This window comes from Ursus maritimus, unplaced genomic scaffold, assembly GCF_017311325.1.
Source record: "Ursus maritimus isolate PB19 unplaced genomic scaffold, ASM1731132v1 scaffold_26, whole genome shotgun sequence".
NCBI lineage: Eukaryota > Metazoa > Chordata > Mammalia > Carnivora > Ursidae > Ursus > Ursus maritimus.
The window spans coordinates 28051160-28062403 of record NW_024425119.1 but is presented as its reverse complement, the minus strand read 5'-3'; the positions used below and the strand labels follow the sequence as shown (position 1 = coordinate 28062403).

The 11244-nt window shown below is 43.9% G+C and overlaps 1 protein-coding gene across 1 annotated transcript in view; it reads left to right on the top strand.

The window, feature by feature from the left end:
• Positions 1-2393: 2393 nt before the first annotated feature.
• The window catches only part of SINHCAF (SIN3-HDAC complex associated factor), a 30003-nt gene continuing 21152 nt past the window's right edge, over positions 2394-11244 (top strand). The window contains exon 1 of the mRNA XM_008683457.2: positions 2394-2586. The gene's annotated coding sequence lies outside the window, so the exon portion shown is untranslated. The remainder of the gene's footprint in view (positions 2587-11244) is intronic.

Below are 11244 nucleotides of genomic sequence, written 5' to 3'. Positions count from 1 at the left end.
TTTTAAAGTAGCCCATAAATGAACTATTGGACCTGGATAGAGACAGCCATAACAACATGTTCAAGCAACAAAATGAACACAAGAACCTTTGGAATGCATCTGGCTGTTCAAAAATAGGGGGTTCTTTTTTTTTTTTTTTTTTTTTTTTTAAGACTCTTAGAAACTCAAATTCCTCTTTAAGGATTTTTTTTTGCTACCTTTCCTACAAAAATTACCCAAATTATTTCTTGACCTCTACTTTGAGAGCACAGGAAATCTTGCTGTACAATATTAGGTAACTCGATAGCTCTGAAGCTTACCGGTACTTTTTTATCTGAACAATATATCCTAAATACTGTATGTAATTCCTGCATTGCTTGCACATTTGAACCTATTCCATCCCTGGGTTACAGTATATATTCTTTACATAAACTTTCAAGAGAAAAGCCATTCAAGGTACATTTTAAATTTTATATACACATATAACATGTATAGATACATCTTGTAAGCAATAATTGAAGTTTGAGAAATATTATCACACTTGCAGCTTTCATACTTGCAAAAGCATATACTAATTTGAAATTATTTGGGGGAGATCTATCATAAACCAAAGAAGTATGTGAGTCAATCCAGGACAACTTAAAATTTTTTCTTCAAAAAGAAGGTAGGTGTTTATGCTCAGGGTCCAGTTTGTTACCAAGGAAAGCCCAGAAACAGCTGGAAAGCCTACACCACTTTACCTACTATGATAAGAACCATTCGAGCATCATAGGCATCGTATTAATCGAGGTGATCACTGTAACTTCCCAACTCATTTTAGATTAAATGCAAAAATTCTACACTAAAGTAAAGCTGTTTTGACTTCAGATTAATCTGATAAATAACTTTGAAAATGCCCATCAATTTATTATTTTACAAGCCATTTTTCATTTTTTGTGCTATGCCCTGTTTTAGGCACTGAAATACAAAAACGAATACAATATAAAATTTTTGCCCTGAAGTGAGTTCACATTTTAGTGACAGGTGTCTTTTCTCCTCTTTTTCCACAGGTATTTAATATGCGGTTTTGACATACACAGTTAGGGAAACAGTATGTTACAGGACCCACAGTAAAAAAGAAGCATAGTTGAAAGACATTGGAAGTCGGTATGTCTTGACTGTTCTATGAATTGGTTGTTGAAGTAAATTAGCGTTTCAGAAGTATCTATTTAAATCCATATTGTTGACATTACAGTGAAAGCAGTGAAACTTGTCAGCAGATGATTAAGTTTTATGGTTGATGTCCACACTTTTGTAGCTTGGGAACAATATCAAGTTTCTGGGAAAACCATCCTTCCTCTCTCCCCATCCTCCATCTTTTCATCAGGGGCTCAGTCCGTTGGTGTTAGGTGTGTTATCCAAATAAAGGTGTATCGCAATTATTCTTTTTTCATTTTTCACTTAACATGAGAAGAGTTACTTGAATTTTTCAGGTTTTTTTTCTTTCCTCCTGAGACAGGAAGCTTTTAAATTGTTGGTTTATTATATATTTCATTAGGGAATGTTTGCACTTGACTGGCTACTTTTTCCATTCCCAAGACCACCAGTTAGTGGTATTAGTTCTGGGTGAGTGGCACACCCTTTACAAGCAGCTGGAGGAGGTATGCATGTTCCTAGATTACTGACTTTCCACCGACTAGTCTTTTAGGAAATCTACACTGTTCCCACGGAAATTAACAACCATTCAGCTCGGACAGGCTTGAAATCTTAAGGCCAAAGTGGGGGGAAAATTGGATCGTTATGGGTTGGGTTACTGCTTGAGGACGGCAGGCGGGAGTTAATGAATGGATAGAGTATCAAAATGGGAGTTTATTAAACGACTCATTAAAACTGCACGAAAAACGAACCTCTCGTGGTTCCAGAGGACTAAAAAAAAAAAAGGTTCAAAAACCCAACTTTAAATAAAATTTAGGAAATATAGGAGGCATAAATTCAGTCTGGTGGCTTGGAAGACCACCTCCTCTGACTCCTCCAGCCTGAAAGTAGGCACAGGTGTGACAATTTTGCAAAAACCGCTTCCAAAACTATTTTTCAACGAGAAATGGTGCGTCCCAAGAACTTCAGGGTGGAAAGCACGTCACGCAGCCGAACGTTCTCCCTCCGCTGCTAACCTTTCCGCCTTTCCCACCCCGCCACTCCCCCTACGCCGCAGCCTCCAGCCAGGGGGCGTTTGTTTACGTGACGTCAGCCGTAGTAAGCAGTCCCCGCCCCCGTTTCCCTCTGGCCGCCTCGTTTCCCGCGCCGCGGCGCTTCTCCCCTTAAAAGGACAATAGAGGCCTCGGGAGCGCGCGCGGCCGCCGGGCCTTCTCCCCTCCCAGCCCTCGACGCGCGCGCGCCCGTATGCAAATAAGTTCGATTCAGGAGAATTTTGTACCGGGAGACGCGCGTGCGCAAAGGGAAAGCGGAATCTACACCTTCCCGGCCAGCGGTAGCAACTGCAGAACTGCAGGAGACAATCTTTCTAGACAAGGCAGTTGAGGAGGAGGGAGCGATTGAAGGGGGGGTTGGCTTGGCGTGCAGTCCGCACCCCGGGAACGTTATTGCGCGTGGAACGGCTGCCTTTGGAAGGTGAGTGACTCTAACCATTACTCTGGTGCAAAACTGTCTCACGAGGCTTTGATTTCAGAGTGTTTTTTTTTTTTTTCCTTTTTTTCACCTCCCCCACTTCCCCCAGTCCTTCCACACACATAACGCACACACACGCACGCACAGGAAGTTTTGTCTTGGAGATGGCATTGCTGGGAGCAATGTTCTCGTGATCTTCAAACCCCGGGTTCTTTTGTATACATATGTTTAGTGTGTCTTTTAATTGGGGAGGGTACAGGGGGCAAACCGAAAGTCTTGGGGTGGGGGAAGTGAGTGGTGGCAGCAAACGAGTGAGGAGTCGCCGGAGTTGAGGGATCCACGTTGAAGGTGACAATGACTTTTCTCAGCCGTAGTGTTCTCTGGCGGAAAGGAACTGGGTGGCTGGAAGGCCCGAGAGAAAAATGACTTGCTGGCAATTGCGGAGGGGCCCCGGGCTGGTGCATCCGCGTGGGCGCGCGCCCCGGGAGTGGTCGGGCGCCGTGGTTGAACCTCGTGGTTTAGTTTCATTGCAGCCCCCCGCGCGTGTTTGAGAAGGGTGGACAATAAACGCCATTCGCTCGGAAACTTAAGTTGCCGTCTACTTGCGAGCTGGCGGGCGTGAGGGGGTTTTAAATCGGCCTTTTGGGTCAGCGCCGGGGTGGCCGGAGTGCACGCGGCGTGGCGTTGTTTGCCGAACTCCGGAGGGATGCGGATGCGACAATGAGCAACACGCGGCCGCTCTGAAGCAGCCCGGCTCCCCAACGCCTCTTCCCCCCGGACCGCGCCCAGGCAGCGCGGGGGGCCGATGTGTCTGTGGAGCCTCAAGTTTTGTTCGCAATTTATTCACCTGTAGCGTAGATGTGGGCGCCACGGCGAGGGCTTTCTGGGGCAACCGTGTGCGGCTTAAGATGGCCAGTCAGAGCCAAGTTGACTTGGGGATGGAGGCAGCGGCGTTGTCTGCGCCGAAGGAGTGCGAGAACTCCGGAGGGCACTGCTTTTTGTGCTGAACATGACAGACCACGTGCTTGGGGCTGCGACCCTGGTTTTCGCCAGAGGTCTGTGTGACTGTCCAGCTCCGAGCCGGCAGTGAGGTGCGGGTGCTGTCGGGGCCGGGCGGCCGGCAGGACAATGTGATTTGCTGATGATGGCGTCTTGCCAGTTTAAAAAGCAGAGTGAAAGTCGCCAACTCTCCGCTGGTGCGGGGCGGGTAATCGGGCGTTTCTCATCAAGGACACTGAAAAACTTTGATTAAATGGGCTTGCTGCTGAGGGGAGGACGGGGGGACAGGCCCCGGGCTCTCGCGGCGCGGGGTCCGGACCCTTCCCCAGGGTGTTCGTCAAGTGTCTCGCCTCTGAGAAACAATCCGACATCCCTGATGCTGCACGTAGGCAGCGCCCGGCTGGACAGAAAACAAAGAGCTGCATGTGCCCGTGCGGGCCCCGCCGGCGCTCGGGGCGGCCGCCGGGCGGAGGGCCGTGCGGGCCCGGCCCCCCGAACTTCGGGCGAGTTTCGAGAGGGGCTTTTGTCCCTCAGCCCCTCGCGGGGAAACTTTGGCGGCGCTGCTGGTGTGAGGTGCCATGCTGGTGCGCGGGGAGGCGGCGTGCTCCGCGCTCCGGGCGGGCAGGGAGGCGGCGGTGGTCTCGGGGCCCCGGTGCTTCAGCACGGGCGCCGAGTGCCGCGACGGCCGAGGGGCCGGGAGAGCGTGGCCCCGAGTTCTTGGCCCGTTACCCGTGGCCCGGAGCCTGTGTCTGGGAGGTCTGTGGATTCGCCTTTGAAGTCGAACTGTTGCCATGTTTGAATTACGTCAGGGCAAAGCCATGAGGAGGAACAAGCCCCGGCAGCGCGGCGTGCGGGAGGCGCGGCCTGCGGGAGGCGCCGGGCGGGCGGGTGTGCGCGGGGGCCCGTTGTTCCGGCGCAGGTGAGGGAGGAGGCGGAGAGGGACGCGGGTCACCTCCTGCCGCCCTCGCCCCGGAGAGCAGCTTTCCGCAGGAACTTTCTTCCCGACCCAAGTTGTTCTATTTACCAACAAACCCACCGGGGAGCGTTTCTATTTGCTGCCTTGGTGCCTCTCTCTTGGCCGTCACCGTGTGCCCGAGGGGGAAGCGCGTTTGGGGGGGGGGCCTGAGGGCCGCGGGAGGACTGGGGAGGCATCTAGCTGCTTTCTGGGAAGCCGGTGCGTGCGGCGAGCACCCCCAATCCCCCCGCAGTCGAGCCGTGGTCCGCATGTTCAGGGGACCCAGCCCCGACGACACCCGAAAAAACCACCGTGGGGAAGTTTCGGGGCTCCCCGTCGTCCTACAAAGGGAAGTGAGGACTGTGCCTGAATTGTGCGTGCCGCTGTTTTCTTTGTGTGTTTACGTGTGGGAGGGGGATCCGGGAGGGGCGAGGTTTGTTTTGGTTGCGGGTGGGGTTGGTTTCTTGGGGTGGCAGGGCGGTGCAGTTTGTTCTGGTAACTAGACCTAGTAGGTTTCTTTGTTTTTATTTTCTCCGTCTAACCTTGGATAACTACAGGCACTGGGAAGACTGGGAATTGCCGATTAGACCAGTACGGACCCTGCGTGAGGCAGTTTTATCCCAGCAGTACTCCCCCAGCCCCCACGCATCACGTTGTCCTAAGGAAGGTTAAAAAAAACTTTTTTCTTCTTTTTCTTTTAATAATTAAAAATATGAACGTGATGACCTTGTCATTAAAAGTACACTGAAAGCACCTGTTTTTGAACTGGAGTTTGCTAGACTTGAAAAGCCTTTTATTTTAATAATGTATGTCGCAAAACCGAACACGTTTACTTAGTTGCTCAATCTAAATTAAATTAAAGTCTGGGAGTTTGTTTCTGGTGGAGTTGGAGAAAAGCCTGATGGCATTTAAAGTATTTATATAACGATTTGGGGAAGGGGGGAAAATCTCTCTTAGCCCTAAAGATTTGCCTGGCTCAGTGTTTGGTGATTGTTCACTGCGTTATCTTAGGATGACCTTGAAGAAGCTAGCTGGTGGGGAGTTGGGCCTTTCTTGGAGATTTTATATGGGGGTTGGGGAGGAAGCTGCTCAGGGGGATGACAGGGTAAAAGGCTATAGCTAGGTATCCCTGCTAGCTGCTTCCTAGTTCCTGTGAACTGGGGTTGACCTTCTGGTTACCCCTCTTAGATTTTCTTTTCAAGCCAACCTTTTTTTTTTTTTTTTTTTTTTTTTTTTTTGTTATGTGGCCCCAGGCATAGCTCAAAAATTATGCTGGTTTGACACATGGATGCTTCTTTGGTATTTGGGGTTTGCCTGCAGTCTAGACAACCGATAAGCAGCACCGTATCCGCTGCTTCTTTCCTGATTTCTCGTGCATTTGGATCATGTTTAAGGGTTAGAATCTAAAAGTGGTCATTACCAAAAATTAATATCCTTAGATGCCAAGCCCAAACCCCCCCCAAAAAAGCTGTACAAATTATACTTTTCATTGTTCTGTTATTAAATAGACATGTTTCTCCCAACTTTTGGTTGACCAAAGTCCGAATACTTAAAGGCAGCCAATACTAGTAACAGCACATTTCTGAAGTGGGTAGAAGAACATGTTAAGAAAATGAGAAAGTTTGTATTTAATAACTTTATTTTGTGCAGTTATTTCTCTGGGTTATTTTTTTTAAATGCATAAGATGCTTTGTAAGTACACTAAGAGTCTTTGATTTGTTTTTCTTAATTAGTATTTTATACCTGGGATACAGCTAGAATTTCAGTGTTCTGGAAGATTTCAAATACAATAGAGCTTAATAGTTTGTTTTAAATATCACATGATATGTGCAACGGAGATTTTATTTATCAAAGTGAATGAATGAAGAGTGGGAAAGACCGACAGACAAGGTCTGCTGCCTTTTTGCGTTACTTTTTGAGGGAGTTTGGAGATGAAAAGTTCAATATGTAGTGTATTCTGGAACCTTGGTGGGCAGCAGGCCTCAAGACTGCTGTCGTGCAGTATTCTTAACTCTGTAGGTCTGGAACCTGGATGGTCAATTTATTTTCCCAGTTGTAATCAGGCCTTGGAAAAACCTGGCTCATGGGGCTCAGACTCCAGCAGATTTATGTCAGAAAAGCAATTTGAGAATGATTTTTCATGTAAAATAAGTTTTTCACTGGGACAAGCTTAAGTTTATTTGAAATCTAAACCAACTTCATAAGCTGTCATGAGAACAAATTAATTTACCATGCTAACACATAGTAGGTTGCTTTAAAAATAGGACATTTTTCCCCCCACGTAAAGGGAATATAATTGGCTGAGAAAGAAGGGGGAACCCATTTGTTGAGGCACTTAGGTTAGTTGTTCAGAAGTCTCGGCTTTAAATGCCTAAGTTTCAAAGCTCTGATCATGTTAAATAAGTCACTTTGTGGTCCAGTTTTTCTCCTCTGCAAAACAGTAATAATAATTTAACCTACTTCACAAGGCTGTAAATAATTAAGCTAGTAATGTGCTTGGTAAATACTGGCTGTTCTCACAACTTTGGGAAGTAGACATTTTACAGGAGACAAAACTGAGGCCTGAAGGCCAGTTACATTGCTGGAGGAAATACTCAATAATGTTGAGTGGAAAGAATGAGTGTCTTTGGCCCTCTCCCCCACCTTCAGAAACTGGTTTTGGGAAGACATTGTCTTCTACACCAGGTTGCCTGTCCAATTCTGATTGAACCATTTTACATCAAAAACTTGTGGAAATCGAGAAAATGCCATTTTCTTTCTTTCTGATTTCTCTTGTCCACAAGAGTCCTTTCATTTCCCACACTTAGTTTTGATTCTGGGAGGTTATAAATTGAAAGCATGGTCTTTTGGCTCTTCAGTTTCTCTTTTAATTGAGTCTGTAGCTAAGGTTTTCTGTATTATGGAAATGATCCGGAAATGCATCTAGTCTAAGAGAAGGCGGTTCATTTTCAAGGAAGATTTTCTTTTTTGCACCAGAAGTATAAGAGTTGCAGTTGAGCTAAAATAATTCATTTCTAGCTTTGTATTGAGTTGTTTACACCTATTATGAGTTTGATTTGTCTTAATGTAATTTTAATTTGGTTCATGTTAATGTATGCTGAGTTTAAATAGCTCTCATTTTGAGATTCATTTCGTTCCACGCTATTCTCCTAATCTTTCCTTCCTCCCCACATGCCTGCTTCAAATAAGCAAGAAATATTTTTCTACTGATTGTTACGAAAGCATTGAATTATTTACTATTAATCTTCTCTAATTAAAGTAATTCACTTAGTTTACATTTCCTGGATCTTTGAACCTCAAGATTTTTTTTTCTGCAAAAGTATAGACTAACTGTTAAAAATGACTCCATTCAAAATATCAGTTTTTTAATACACCTCTTTATTGTGGACACCATTTCCCATTCTGTGCCCTTAAGTATACAGTTCAGATCTGCTTGCCTATCCCACCTTCAGGTGTTAGCAAATTCTGCATGTATCTGTGTACCATGTACAGGCACCACCTGGCTGTAATATAAAACTTAGTTCCAGCCCTGCAACAGTTTACCATTGAGAGGAAGAGATAATACAGCAAACAAGTATGTAAAAATCCTGTGTTGGGTGTTATAATACAGATATAGACAGCTTTTGTTTAAAAAAAAATCATCATTTACTGAGTTAAGGGGATGGAGGTAAACCATTCCAGACAGAGATAACAACCTGAGTAGTGATGTGGCTAGTTATTAAAGTTGGTTTGACACTCCTGGAATATCAGGACTCCAAGTTGGGAGCAGCTGGTAGGCAGGACCAGATCCTGAAAAGCTTTGCATTTCTTGCCAGGGAATTTAGATATTATCCTGAAGCCCATGTTGATTGATACCTTGGAAGAGATGATTAATGTTTGAGCTTTGGGAAGGGACCACCTGTTTGAAGGTTCTGAGGAAGTCAATTACGAGGCTCCAGCACCATGATGAGGAACAAATAGGCAGTGGGGACAGAAGGGACATGAACCAGAGAAGTGAAGGAAGAAGTAGAGTCTTCAAGGACTTTATAGTAGAAACATGTTGGAGGCCACCCAGAGGATGAGAAGGGAAAGCCCAGTTGACCTCCAGATTTTTTGTGTGACTGTATAGGTGATAACTAAGATAGGTAAACACCAGAAGATGTTGTCTGGAAGAGAAGATTATAGAATTAATTTAGAGTAAAGGTTAGGACTTGCCAGTCCTTGTGTTGATGCTTTATAGGTACCATCAGAAATGAGAGGGTCAGAGAGCTTAAGAAAATTTTCTGAGGGTTGGCTTAGACCAGGTGTATGCTAACATATCCCGTTTCTTAACATTTTTCGTAAGTTTGGAAATAGCTTCACAGAAAAGAATATGGTCCAATTTCATGACCTTAAAATCTCCCTGAAAAGACCAAGTTCCTCTTTTCCCGAAAACCTGAGCTTAAAAGAAAACCTTCAGAAATCAGGATTCTATCCTCAGTTTAATTTGTTGGACATGTCCTGGGATCGATAGAGTTTATATTTCTATAATGTGCAAGTCTTATAAAAGCAAGGAAATAAGTGGTATACAGACACTGGTATTTTCATACTCTTGCTTCACAGCATCCCTGGAAAGTAGAAGTGAGATTTCACCCTAATATTGCAGAAGGGCAAATAAAATTAGAAGTGACTTCCTATTCAGTTGTAAAGACAAAAGCAGAAATAGACTCCAACCAACTTGACTCATTACAGTGCCTTTTTCACCGGACTCAATAATAGTTACATTTCTTAAATGATGATAATCACCCTTTAGAAGCAAATAAATACTATCTTCACACTGGAGATCCACTGGAATCACTCCTAATCTAGAATTGGGATACCCACTGTTTTTTCACACTATTAAAAATGGGAGGACCTAATATTTTTTTTTTACACTATCTAAAAACTCAGAGACCTCGATTTTTGATTTTTATTTTTAACTTATGCTATTTCAGTTGAAGACTTTATTTCTGAGTTTGACCTCTTTCCTCTAGGATGAGTTCTAGGTTCTTATGCTAAGTGTGGATTCCATAGGTAGCCATAATAAATACTTTACCATATAATTTCTCAGAGATTGGGTGCATGTGTGAAGAAGCCAATGGCAAACAAGTGGGGTCCACAACCCTTTCTCAGTTTTCCTCCAGGCAAGTTAAAATTTGTCCCTTAAAAGTGAATAAGTAAAGTAAATTCAGAACTTCCAATGTTAGGATGTGGATTGGTATCAAGGAGGTATGAGGGAATAATCATGTTCAGTTACTCCATGGCTTTTCCTTAATCGCTGATGAAACAGGTCTCATTGTGGGGGAACATTGCAACCAAGTGGCCTAGCAGCATGAGAACACAAAACACACTTAGTACTATTTGACTCTGAGAAGTGTTGCTCCAGTTACATTGTCGGTGTTTACTGGATCCTGTACTTACAGGTGATTAAAGATAGCATACCACTGAGTAAAAATGGTGTCAAGGGTGACATTAACAGTTACAGCAACTAAAGGTTGCTTATAACTTTTGATCATGGGTGTTTTTCAGTGTTTATATCTCTTCCTTTCCAATCATCCTGTCACTTAAAGTTCAACTCTAAAGAAATGCCATCTCCTTCACTTCAAAGTTGTCTTTGGTTGCTTGGTTCCTTTTGTCTTTGTTCACCGCTGCTTCCTTCCCACTTTACAAATCTTTTGCTTGTCTCTTCTCTGCAGCTTCCTTCCCATTCTGCTCCATGTCTGTTCTGTACTCTGTCTCTGCTGCGGAGCATATTTCCTAATGTGTATCTCTCCATCTTGTGTCTTTGAGGAAGTTTGTTTAAACTCTCTGGGCTCTTTCAGATCCCTCTTTAGTTAAGTCAAGGTGTGCGATAACTCAGGTTTTGGGGCGTGGTGCTAGAAAGAGGAAAGTGAAAGTAAGCTTCCTTCATTCTTGCTCCCCTCAGAGGCAACCACTAGTTATGAGTTTTTAAAAACCTATTTTAAAAAGCCAGTTTATTTAAGGTTCCATTTTAAAAACACTATGGGATTGTACTGTGTAACTATTACTCAGCTTGCTTATTTTACAGAACAAGATATCTTGGATAGTTCCCACGCTGTACATGTCACAGATCTCTGCATTCTTTTTAGGGGCTGAAACTGTATTCTGTAGTATGAAGACATAATTTAACCAGTCTAAGAATCAATGGACATTTAGGATGCTTCCAGTATCTTGTGTATTTTTTTTTAAGGTCTGCGTCAGTTGGTTTTTTTTAGAAAAAGTCGTGATTAGAAGCTGTAGGATTTTAGTCTATTGAAAATGAAAAACACTTTAGGAATACTGTTTTGGGGGAGGATGCACTTGTAATTGTGTTAATAGAATTTCATTTCCCAAAGTGGTGTGGACAGATCGTGACATTAACTATAAAGTTGATTTGTCACCCTTGGCATACATACTTCTCTTTCAGTTTTCTTCTCTCTAGTCCATCCAGTGGCATTTTGAGTTTTGAAAGGTATTTTTGAAAATAAAAAAACCCTTTACTTCCTGAGAGGAATCTAGAAAGTGGAACTGGGGAAGTTATCTTTAGGAGGAACTATTGGTGTCCTTCAAAGTATACCAAAAAAGGTGAGCCTATTAGATGTTGCATTTATCATAAGAAGATAAATCTCTGTTTTCCTAAATGTTAAATTAATACCCTTATAAGATATAAAAGACAAGAATACTGTGTAGAATTAAGTTCTTCACCTCAC